Consider the following 12381-nt stretch of genomic DNA (forward strand, 5'->3'; position numbering starts at 1 on the left):
GATAGCCCTTCAAAAACTGAAACCAGATTAAGCATGAATGCAGGCAGAAGGTGTAGTGAACCGTGAGAAAAGAAGCAAGGTAGAAACAATGCACGTTCTAAGTTCGAGATGTGCAACATCGAGCGAACTGGAAGACCCGCGGCGTTGTGGTTATGTGGTCCGGTGCTAGACTGCAACATGGGAGTTCCGAGTTCGTATTTCCTTCGTGCCACATTTCTTTCTTACCCACAAAATTATGAACTGTCTGTCTGGTCACTGATGTGTCTATTCTCTTTCTATGGGCTTGGCAGTTGTAATACAACACGATGGTTGTAGAATGAGTCATTTGGTAAGAATATATTAGCGTCGCAAGTAAATGTGATGAATACTGAGAGCATGCGAGTTGCCGCACATACCTCTCATAGAAATGAAGAACAGGTAATCGGATGTGAATTATGTTGCAACAAAGGAATTCAAGAGCCAAAACTTCGGAGTGCATGTCATAACACGCAATGCTTGTGTAGAGCAAATTGGAGTTTCATACGTCTGTAGGCTCATCGCCTAGGAATGATGGGCTCCCAAGTGTCGAGTACCAGTGAAAACACACAATATTTCGGATATAAACCTGCTAGTGGATCGGACCCTACTGTAAGCAGTAGGTCCGACGTAAGATAACCGCGCTGTGGTATGAGGGCGCTACGCCTAAACAAGCAAACCTCAAAACAAAACTAAATAAACCCACACGGACGTCAATTGACTACAATGCACGGTGGAGAGAGGATTCCTGTTGAAGAAGTTACCCGGTTGGCGGTGTACTGTTTGTGCCTTTCGCCATAGGTATGTTAAATACTTGAGTGATATTAGATGGGCAATATTAATCCAGCAAATACAGCTCGTGACTTGTATAACAAGATACACGAATAGCCGGCCGGTGTGGCCGAGCGGTTCTAGGCGCTTCAGTCTGGAACCGCGCTACCGCTACGGTCGCAGGTTCGAATCCTGCCTCGGGCATGGATGTGTGTGATGTCCTTAGGTTAGTTAGGTTTAAGTAGTTCTAAGTTCTAGGGGACTGATGACCTCAGAAGTTAAGTCCCATAGTGCTCAGAGCCATTTGAACCATACACGAATATTTCCAGAATTTTAAGGAATCTACAAGTATTTTAAGGGATCGGATGAACATGTAACATTTATATGATTATGTGGTTTCACATATCAATACCACCCCATGGGCGTCTCAAAGCTGGAAACTTCAAATTTCGGTCAGAGGCCGATAGCGGTCGTACAGGATCCTGCAGGCCTAATGGCAATGGTGCAGCCTGCAGGGCCACGCCTGCAATAGGTCTGTATCACGGGCTTTTAGATAGAGGCATGATGGCCAGCTCAATAGCTCTACTGCCATCTCTGCATAAGGGTTAGTATTCACTAAAGTGAGGTGTCGCAGGATGTGGGTACTAAAATGGCCCTGAGCACTATGAGACTTAACTACTGTGGTCATCAGTCCCCTAGAACTTAGAACTACTTAAACCTAAATAACCTAAGGACATCACACACATCCATGCCCGAGGCAGGATTCGAACCTGCGACCGTAGCAGTCGCGTGGTTCCGGACTGCGCGCCTAGAACCGCTAGACCACCGCGGCCGGCGATGTAGGTACTGCGATGTTTGCGTACGTCTGGTTAAGGTTAACCATTAATACGCGCTCATCTGGAGATAGATTGGGTCGAAGTCGAACGAAGGGTAGCGGTTTGAAGGGCAGAGGAAAACAAGTGCCAAGGGAAAAAAACCTCAGCGATAGTTAGGTCGGATGGTAAGAACAGTGGCGGATGTCTTGCTGCCTGCGATAGGTCGTGCAAGGGCAGGCTTTGTTAGTAGTGGGTATCATGCATGTCGATACCTTGACGTTGTGCGGTTGTGTTGCTGGGAGGCTGGCGCTGGGTGCCGGTGTAGAGCTCTCGTTCAGCGTCAGCAACCTGCAACGGTTAGCTTTATTATCGTTCTTCTGTCCAATAGGTTATATATCGGAAGCACAGTGTGAGGGAATGTTGGCCGTTTGTTTGTCAGTGGGCGAGTTCGTCGGTGTCCCTGCTGTGGCCTGTTGGTCGGCTCTAATAGCAGCTGGTAATTACCAGCCAGTGTTGCTGATATGCGGGGGCTTGCCGACGTTTGTCGCTTGTTTGTGTGTGTTAGTTTACCATAGGTGGCTATGCCCTTTGGCCGCTTGTGCTTCCACCTATGGTTGTGTGTACCACGGGCGGCCTCTGCCACCATTATATAGGACAGCCGGTCGCAGCCACACAGCCCCCCGCACTTGGAGCCACTTCGCTACATGACGCTACCCAGACGTCACCTAGTCGTCGCTCCGACACCATCGTTTGTGCTTTAGTTCAGAGGGCGTCATCATTTTTGCTGTTGTATCAGCAGGACTCTATTTCTTGCCACATTATTTGTAATGGGGCTTTATACGCTTGGAGGAAGCTACCAGTTATGCGAAGCTATATTTGCTTGTTTGCTCATGGTTTCTACTCTCGTCCAGCTTTTCTACGACAGATGCTGCACCACTCTGTAGCACACGTCTCCCTGCCGTTGTGTACGAAGTATTACACAACAGATTGTCGATAAATAGTAAGTGCGGTGAAGGCGATATGTTGCTGATTGCTGCGGGACTGTATGCACCAGATGATGAGAGTGTTGATGATACATACGAAGAACACGAAGAAGAGGCACTGCGACGTCAGTCTGACGGCATGTCGTTGTATTGCACGAAGGAAATTCTCCAATATAGAGTATGGTCCAAATCTTTTGAAAGACACTATTATATTACGGAGAGAAGTTACACATAAATTGGAGAAGTTTAAAGGGACAGAGGAAAAAAACCACACTTAAATATTGTAAAGAAGTCTGGAATGAGGCAGAACTCTTAGACAGAACTTCAGTGTATTCTAAACCATGTAGACCAACAATTTATTCAAGCGAGGAATGAATTAAATGCAGTGCTTGATATAGACTTACAGATTTGGGAATTGCATTATCCTAAACGAATCGGTCTGGACAGTAAGGCTTCACCTCATTGGTATTCACTTTTAAAATGGAATAAAAAGTTACGAGCAAAACGATTACCAAGTATGTAAGCAAGAACTATGTGAATAAACTGGAAGAACTTGTAGACTGTTCCAAGAAGTTTGTTACAGCAACTAACGTCAAATTCCAACCGAATGAGGACGCACACACCATCAACACAGGCCAATCCGATTTTAACTATGAAATGGAATCGACCGCACGTTATCGTCAGCTAGAGAAGAAGACACTAAATGTAATGTAGATCAGCTTCATGGCACTTCTTACAGTTGTACCATACCATATGCCCTTAGCAAAGCAGGATTTATTTTACATACATTTTACTGATGTTTGCAGGAACAAAACGGTGTATTTGGAATGCAAGATGAGCAACAGATGAATGGGGTACTTTCGCAAACTCCCAAAGACTTTGTGAATTGCAACGCGTCAGGCAAAATGGAGAAATGACTAGTGAAAATTTAACGAAAGAGTGATTGCTCCTTACGCGAACAAAGATTTTGCTTTACTCCTTGAGAGCTATGTAGGACAGAAGGATCAGGCTTTGTACAATTTTGATGAGGGAGGAGACGTGATTACCATTCCTCGAGGTTGTAAACCTCTTGCGCAACCGTTAGATGTATTTGGATTTAGAGAAGTGAAATACTTCATCAAAGGACTCTTCCATTTTGCAAAGCTGCACAGATACACAGAGCAGTACTGTTTATGTGTTAGTGCATCTATTATCAAGGTCCAAGCTCTCAAACACAGTAAACTTCGCTCTCCGAAATTCCAAGCCCTGTTCAGATATTCTTGAACATATGAAGGCTTTGATGGTGTGTGTATGGAAAATTTCAAAGACGTTAAAAACGTATGTTTCGATGCAGCACAGGGAAAACTATGATTGTGAAAGTGTTGCATTCATTCGTCGCAGCTTATGTGACAAATGATTATGTTTTCGAGATTTATTTGGAAGTGATCACATTCGTACGAACATCTAAATCGGGCAAAGAGGCATATCTTTTTTCACACACAAGCCATACAAGTTCAGTGCATCGGTAAGAGGTTCCCATCATATGACACACACACTGTCGCCAATGCCGTCTTGACACACCAGACGTGTTTTCCGGTTGACGCCTTATCATCAAACTTTTGCGTATACCATTCGAGAGTCACTTCCTTTCGGCTGCTAATAGAGTATTTGTGCGGAATCCACTTTCATTATAGGTCCCTTCCTTACACCTCGCTGTTGCAAATAAACGTTACCCCCACGACACAGACACAAATTTGAACACAGCGAACAGTCGCGTCAATGACCGGGCGCACAGTCCACACTTTTGTGAGAAAAAAGGGCATGAGGGAGATTTGAACACGGATCTCTCACTTTGCAGCCCAGCAACGTGACCACAAATCCAAGACGCCATCGTTCTTCCAATCCATTCTATGTTGCATATCTAGAGCTTGGACTGTTCATTGTTTCTATTTTTCTTTTATTTTTCGCAGTTCAGTACACCTTCTCCTTGTTTTCATACTTGATCTGTGTTCAGTTTTAAAGGGCTATCCACCGGGTCATCTTACCACTAAATCTGTGGTGGAGGGGGGGGGGGGGCATGGGAGTTTCCCTTGTTGTAAGGCTCTTTGCCCTCTGACACTCACTTCCTATGACGTTTACTCTTGAATGGTTTTTGTTACTGATAATGAAAATCATTGAACTGTCACAATACTTTCTTCGTTCCCTTCTCTAAAATACAATATGCAGAGTGGTGGGAATAGTTTCAACGAACTCTTGTCTACCATAAGGCAACATAACTCATTAGCCACCCTTTCGCCGGCCGAAGTGGCCGTGCGGTTAAAGGCGCTGCAGCCTAGAACCGCAAGACCGCTACGGTCGCAGGTTCGAATCCTGCCTCGGGCATGGACGTTTGTGATGTCCTTAGGTTAGTTAGGTTTAATTAGTTCTAAGTTCTAGGGGACTAATGACCTCAGCAGTTGAGTCCCATAGTGCTCAGAGCCATTTTTTGAACCACCCTTTCAACAGATTATTTGAATGCCTAAATTCAGGGACTGAAATATTTTTTCATTTACATAGCGAGTTGAGGGATTTGTTGTTAAACTCGTAACAAGTAGTCACATGTTGTAAATAGCACTGAATATTTGCAGATGTAAGTAAGTTTTTTCTTTGAAACATACCATTGCAATTAAGTAAATAATATGGTAACAATATCAGAAAAACTGCAGCTACACAGTATAATTAACGAGGCAGAAGCTTTTCTTTCAAAGAAGGTACATTTCATCATTTTCTTTCAAAGAAGGTACATTTCTTCTGATTTACTCTATTACGTTTGGCTGCCATAAGAATGAATAGATTTAAGCAATAGGGTGATTGCTTGCTGCTAATACAGTACACAGGTTCAATTTCTATAATTTCCTTCTCTTTTGATATTGTGTTCATTGATGGTTCCACATCTCAAAGGCTTCTCCTTCTTGATGCGACCTATATAACACAATGAATGAATGTATTAATTAGTAACTGGAGATAAAAGACTTCGATGAACATACATATTCCGCACCTGCACTTGAGCTGTATAGATGAGCGGTGGCAAACAATTCAAGCCGGCCGGTGTGGCCGTGCGATTCTACGCGCTACAGTCTGGAACCGCGTGACCGCTGTGGTCGCAGGTTCGAATCCTGCCTCTGGCATGGATGTGTTCGATATCCTTTGGTTAGTTAGGTTTAAGTAGTTCTAATTTATAGGGGACTGATGACCACAGATGTTAAGTCCCGTAGTGCTCAGAGCCATTTTTGAAACAATTCCAACAAAACCAGCAAATGAGAGGAAAATCGTTACTGTGTATTTTTCAAAATGTTCAAATGTGTCTGAATTCCTAAACAGCTGAGGTCATCGGTCCCTAGATTTACACACTACTTAAACTAACGTATGCTAGGAACAACACACACACCCATGCCCGAGAGAGGACTCGATCTTCCGGCGGGAGAGGCCGCGCAATCCGTGTCATGGCGCCTCTAACCGCGCGGCTACGTATTATTCATTCAGTAAGTAATGCACGAGGCATTGCTTCAAAGTAATACCGCCTAATTTTTTTACGTGAAAACTCTCGAAGATTCTGAGATAAAACAAGCATTATTAATATTCTCCATCTTTATTCTTCGTGTCTACATATTTATTTTTCTGCATAGTCCCCCTGGCAACGAAAACATTTCTCCGAACGAGAGACCAGTTTACCGATACCGTCTCTGTGGAATGTTTGACTTTGTTCACGGATCCATAACATCGCTTCTGCTTGCACCACTTCATCACTATCGAGGTGAAGTACTCGAAGGTGTTTTTTATACTACTGGCCATTAAAATTGCTACACCACGAAGATGACGTGCCACAGACCCGAAATTTAACCGACAGGAAGAAGATGCTGTGATATGCAAATGATTAGCTTTTCAGACCATTCACACAAGGTTGGCGCCGGTGGCGACACCTACAACGTGCTGACATGAGGAAAGTTTCCAACCGATTTCTCATTCACAAACAGCAGTTGACCGGCGTTGCCTGGTGAAACGTTGTTGTGATGACTCGTGTAAGGGGGAGAAATGCGTACCATCACGTTTCCGACTTTGATAAAGGTGGGATTGTAGCCTATTGCGATTGCGGTTTATCGTATCGCGACATTGCTGCTCGCGTTGGTTGAGATCCAATGACTGTTAGCAGAATATTGAATCGGTGGGTTCAGGAGGGTAATACGGAACGCCGTGCTGGATCCCAACGGCCTAGTATCACTAGCAGTCGAGATGACAGGCATCTTATCCGCATGTCTGTAACAGATCATGCAGCCACGTCTCGATCCCTGAGTGAACAGATGGGAACGTTTGCAAGACGACAACCATCTGCACGAACAGTTCGACGACGTTTGCAGCAGCATGGACTATCAGCTCGAAGGCCATGGCTGCGGTTACCCTTAGCGCTGCATCACAGACAGGAGCGCCCACGATGGTGTACTCAACGACGATCCTGGGTGCACGAATGGCAAAACGTCATTTATTCGAATGAATCCAGGTTCTGTTTACAGCATCATGATGGTCGCGGTGAACGCACATTGGAAGCGTGTATTCGTCATAGCCATGCTGGCGTATCACCGGCGTGATGGTATGGGGTGCCACTAGTTACACGTCTCGGTCACCTCTTGTTCGCATTGACGGCATTTTGAACAGTGGACGTTACATTTGAGATGTGTTACGACCCGTGGCTCTACCCTTCATTCGATCTCTGCGAAACCCTACATTTCAGAAGAAGAACGCACGAACACATGTTGCAGGCCCTGTACGGGCCTTTCTGGATACAGAATATGTTCGAATGCTGCCCTGGCCAGCACATTCGCCAGATATCTCACCAATTGAAAACGCCTGGTCAATGGTGGCCGAGCAACTGCCTCGTGACAATACGCCAGTCACTACTGTTGATGAACTGTGGTATCGTGTTGAAGCTGCATGGGCAGCTGTACCTGTACACGGCATCCAAGCTCTATTTGACTCAATGCCCAGGCGTATCAAGGCCATTATTACGGCCAGAGGTGGTTGTTCTGGGTACTGATTTCTCAGGATCTATGCACCCAAACTGCGTGAAAATGTAATCATATGTCAGTTCTAGTACAATATATTTGTCCAATGAATATGCGTTTATCATCTGCATTTCTTCTTGGTGTAGAAATTTTAATGGCCAGTAGTGTACGTTCTGGAAACAGATGAAAATCGGAGTAGGACTGTATGGAGGATGATCGATCTGCTGAACCCAAGGTGTCTGATTGCTGCAGATGTCGCAGCGGTCGTGTGTGGTTTGGCACTGTCTTGCTGAAGGAGACGGAGGTCTACGTGTGGACGAACTCTTCGAAACTCGATTACAAATGGTTCAAATGGCTCTGAGCACTATGGGACTCAACTTCTAAGGTCATCAGTCCCCTAGAACTTAGAACTAGTTAAACCTAACTAACCTAGGGACATCACACACATCCATGCCCGAGGCAGGATTCGAACCTGCGACCGTAGTGGTCACGCGGTTCCAGACTGTAGCGCCTAGAACCGCTCGGCCACAGCGGCCGGCAAACTCGATTACAACATGCTGTTTCTCACGCACCAGAATAGTTAACGTTACACACTGTGATGTTACACGCTTTAGCAGCAAAGGGCTACAGATATGAAGAAATTAAGAATAAAGATGTAGATTGTTAATAACGTTTGTTTTATTTAGAGAGCTTTAAGGGTTTTCACGTAAAAAATTCGGACGCATGATTTTTCAGTACGCCCTCATATCATGTCATGCTGTCATTGAAGAAACAGTGATGTGCAGTGACGCATATCCATAATACTCTCAGAAATAAAGTAATAAAATTATGTTGATAAAGCTGCCATTTGTTACCTCTCTCCTTTTAGAAGTAGTAGCAAAAGTAGCAGAAGTAGTATTAATAATTTTAACAGTAGCAGGAGTATTTTATAAGGATGTTGGACACACCATATTATTACAATTGAAGAACAACAAAAATAACGTAATTCATATGCATAGGGATTTACAGATCTATTTTGAGAAGCATGGGATGGGAAAAACACACCCATCGGTACTGCTATTTTAGATCTGAATAAACGGTAATTTTCGGTATTTGTTTGTTTTTTGGCTGTAATTGTTTTATTTTTTATTTTTTACCATTAACTAGTAAAAAACGTACATATCAATTTGCCGCAGCAGCAGTGTGAAAATTTTTGATGTTTAAATAAAACTTTTTTAAAAAACGAAAAATTTTTATTCGTAAAGTATCCATTGCTCTGAAATATTGGATTACCGTAGAAATGGAGAAAAGCGATCAGCACACTTTTAATAACAACGCCTACAGCTATAAACCAGCAACAAACACATGACATCAGAATCGGTACACCGTTTGACAGACAATAATGTACCTGTTGCCGTTTGGCGTTGCCTGTTAGACGGCACGCGTGTACGTGCAGCGTGCGAGACTTGCCCCCATCTGGCCGATGTGGTAGTTTCTTGCTGTCGTCCTCGGACCTCACTTGTATTGTACAATGGCACCATCCTTAGTTTGGAGGTATTTGAAGAGGTACGGTGGCAATGAAGTACTAAGCTCCATTTAGTGTAAAAGATTACATCTACTTAGATACTGTGCAAGCCACCATACGGCGGGTATCCTGTGTCACTACTTGTCATTTTCTTTACTGTTCCACTTGCAAATAGAGTGAGGGAAAAATGACTGCCTATATGCCTCCGTATGAGCCCCGATTTCTCGTATCTTCTCTTCGTGGTCCTTACGCGCAATTGAGTCAGCTTCAAATGCTGGTTCTCTAAATTTTCTCAATAGTGTTTCTTAGAAAGAACGTCGCCTTCCCTTCAAGCTTTCCCGTTTCAATTCTCGAAGCATTTTCGTAACACTTAGGTGTTGCTCGAACCTACCGGTAGCAAATCTAGCAGCCTCTCTCTTTATTGTTTCGATGTCTTCCTTCAAGCCGACCTGTTACGGTTCCCAAACACTCGAGTAGCACTCAAGAACAGGTCGCACTAGCTTTTTATATGGGATCTCCTTTACAATAGAACCACTCTTTCCTAAAATTTTCCCAATAAACCGATGTGACTTCCCTGCCACAGTTCTCACACGCTCGTTCCACATCATTTCGCATTGCAACGCTACGGCCAGATATTTAAACGACTTGACTGGGTCAAGCGGGACACTAGTAATACTGTACCCGAACATTACAGGTTTGATCTCCCTACTCATCCGCATTACCATTTTTCCATATTACATTTTTCTGCATTTAGTGCTAGCTGCCATTCATCACCACAACTGGAAATTTTGTCTAAGTGGTCTTGTATCTTCCTACTATCACTCAACTTCGACGCCTTACCGTACATCACGGCATCATCAGCAGACAACCACAGATTGCTGCCCACCTGTCTGCCAAATCATTGATGTTGAAACTTCTTTATTTAAATGAATGTGGCTGTACTTAAAATTGCTGAATGACTCCAAATCATTGATGTTGAAAACTTCTTTATTTGAATGGATGTGGCTGTACTTAAATTGCTGAATGACTAGCCCCACAATATCCCAGCGCAACGCCATCTGACTGCTAAAAAAAAAAAAAAAAAAAAAAAAAAAAAAAAAAAAAAAAAAGAAAACTGACTTCAAATAATTAATACGAAAGAATGACCCTGAGCAAAAAACGAGTCCTGCCAATAACCTATACATTCCATTAAGCACTTACCTCACAAAAATCTTCATTACGCAAACTACTGCCATACAGCGAGCGTCAATACTGCCAGATAAATAAGAGATTATAACTACTAAAGCCACTAACTACTAATAGGCATGTGGTTAGCAAAGGAAAGATTTTGTTGCAAACCAAATAATGTATTTTTTACCTAAATAATGTGACATCCAGTTCAAACACGACTATATATCGTCATTGACATCTATTACAAAGGTATATAATCATGAATATATTCAATCTCCAAGTCCAACATGTACAGATCGTTAGCCTACGCAAACACTTCAGACCTCTACCCTCCATCAATGCTAACTCCTCACATCTAACATTCATCACTGCTGGCTGCTCACCTCCAACTGCCCAACAGTACTTCCTTCACCGCTGGCGACTAACTTCCAACTGCCCAACACTACTGGCAGTCACAGATCCAATACAAAGCGCTACACAGCGCTGCCAACACAGAGCAGTCCAATTACAACGTATATAGAAAACAACAGCGGTCGTATCACACTTCCCTGGGGCACTCCTGGCATACCCTTGAGAGCAGCCACAACAAACTTGCGGCATCATAGAAGAACAAAACGTTCACAAACGTCGAAGAGATAGTAGATTTTATTAACGTGCTACAAACTTGGGATACTGACTGAACCCTTACTGAGACAATGAGACTGCTTTCTGCTGGAGAATCACCCCATATCGTTCGTGATTTTTTCCTTCACCTCTATTAGAATGTTTTAATCTCTGTTCGGTGTCTACGTTTATTAATGGAAATAACAGCAATAAAAAACCGAAAATCGGTTGTTTCAGAAACCGGTTAGTTTGAGCGGTTTTAACAGTAAGGTTAAAATGTAGACGAAAAGAGCTGTTATAACCGAAAACCGATTCTGTAAGCGATAACTGCTTTCCTAGTCGGCCGTGGCCATATTTTAGGAACCATCCGTGCATTTGCCTCGAGTAATTTCCGGAAACCACAGGAAACGTAAATAGTGATGACCGCCTGAGGATCTAGCGCTCCACCCTCCCGAATGAAAGGTCAATCTATTTAAAACGGTGCCGCCTCATTCCATTTATTCAAAAGGTACATTATTGTTTTGAAAAAAAAAAAAGTTGTTCAGTAATGTAAAAGGCTAGTGGTACACAGTTCGTTCATCACTCACTGCCAGTCGCTGCACACACTATATACATATTTTTTCAGATTTAACACTAAATAGTACAGATGACGTGAGGACTGTAGCCACAACGTTCAGTTTCTATTTTGTGTAGCGCAGCTTCCCGTTGTCTTACCTGAAAAGTTGAGTCAGATTTCCTCTATTACGAGTGAGATGTGCTCAGAAAGAGGACAAGGAGCTAGTATTACACTCGTATACTGCATAACTTTTGTAGTAAGGATTTTCGTAACAGAAAAAAGGAAAGCAAAAACTTGGTGTGAAAATATTTTGTGAAAAGATAGCTGTTTTATTATCTACATCTACATCTACATCTACAAGACTACTCTGCAAATCACACTTCAATGCGTGGCAGTGCCGGCCGGGGTGTTAAGTTCCATAGTGCTCAGAGCCATTTTTTTTGCGTGGCAGTGTGTTCATCGAACCACCTTCACACTAATGTTCCGTTTTTCCACTCTCGAACAGCGCACGGGGAAAATGAGCACCTGTATCTTTCGGTGCGAGCTCTGATTTCTCTTATTTTATTATGACTATCGTTTCTCCCTATGTAGGTCAAGCCGGCCGAAGTGGCCGTGCGGTTAAGGGCGCTGCAGTCTGGAACCGCAAGACCGCTACGGTCGCAGGTTCGAATCCTGCCTCGGGCATGGATGTTTGTGATGTCCTTAGGTTAGTTAGGTTTAACTAGTTCTAAGTTCTAGGGGACTAATGACCTCAGCAGTTGAGTCCCATAGTGCTCAGAGCCATTTATGTAGGTCAGCACCAATAAAATATTCGCAGGAGATTGAAATTTCGTGAAAAGATCCGGCGCAACGAGAAACGTCTTTGTTTTAGTGATGTCCACCACTTGTCCTGATTATATCCGTGACACTCCCCTGTGTCTCGATAATACAGACCCTGCAGCCCTTCTTT

The sequence above is a fragment of the Schistocerca americana genome, chromosome 5 (assembly GCF_021461395.2).
Source record: "Schistocerca americana isolate TAMUIC-IGC-003095 chromosome 5, iqSchAmer2.1, whole genome shotgun sequence".
NCBI lineage: Eukaryota > Metazoa > Arthropoda > Insecta > Orthoptera > Acrididae > Schistocerca > Schistocerca americana.